Source organism: Schistocerca piceifrons, chromosome 1 (genome assembly GCF_021461385.2).
Source record: "Schistocerca piceifrons isolate TAMUIC-IGC-003096 chromosome 1, iqSchPice1.1, whole genome shotgun sequence".
Lineage (NCBI taxonomy): Eukaryota > Metazoa > Arthropoda > Insecta > Orthoptera > Acrididae > Schistocerca > Schistocerca piceifrons.
The window spans coordinates 1,230,752,015-1,230,752,866 of NC_060138.1; the positions used below are offsets into that span (position 1 = coordinate 1,230,752,015).

The window sequence follows — 852 nt, forward strand, 5'->3', positions numbered from 1 at the left end:
TTATGTACGCTGTCTTTTTTGCTGTCGCTAGTACTTATATCCTACTCTCCAGTTGACCTGCACGTACAGGATATGCATCAACTGCAGAGGAAACGACTGGAACGACTCACTAAGAGACAAAGGTATAATTCAGATTTTGTACACAAATGATTTAAAATTACCACAAGTGGCAAAAAAAAAGAAAACTCCCGCACAGGCCATGAAGGCCCAAAGGTACTGACTGGCTGCCGTGACATCCTCAGCCCACAGGCGTCACTGGATGCGGATATGAAGGGGCATGTGGTCAGCACACCGCTCTCCCGGCCGTATGTCAGTTTCCGAGACCGGAGCCGCTACTTTTCAATCAAGTAGCTCCTCAGATTGCCTCACGAAGGGCTGAGTGCACCCCGCTTGCCAACAGCGTTAGGCAGACTGGATGGTCACCCATCCAAGTGCTAACCCAGCCCGACAGCGCTTAACTTCGGTTATCTGACGGGAACCGGTGTTACCACTGCGGCAAGGCCGTTGGTAAGTGGCAAAAAGCATACGCAATATCTATCTCTTAATAATAGATTCATTTATTTTTATTTACGTTTATGGCGCTTTGCGACAGAAGATAACCGATTTCTTATCTACGGCTCGAAAATAAACAGCTAATATGTACGACTAAAATATGTCATTGGTCAAAGCCGACGAGTTTTATCCCATTCTTCAATTGACCCAAAATTTTTTCTTATCAGTTAACTTGTTGGTCATATAAGCTCAGTTATTTAATTTGGTTTTCTCAGTCAGAATTAAAAGGCCCCGGTCAGTGTTGCATTTTGCTTTGTTACACAAATTTTTAATATATTAGCCTTAAGTACGTGCTAGTCG

General features: G+C 43.9%; 1 pseudogene; it reads right to left on the reverse strand.

Moving 5' to 3' along the window:
• Positions 1–391: 391 nt before the first annotated feature.
• LOC124723177 lies at positions 392–509 on the reverse strand (annotated as a pseudogene).
• Between the last annotated feature and the right edge of the window lie 343 nt (positions 510–852).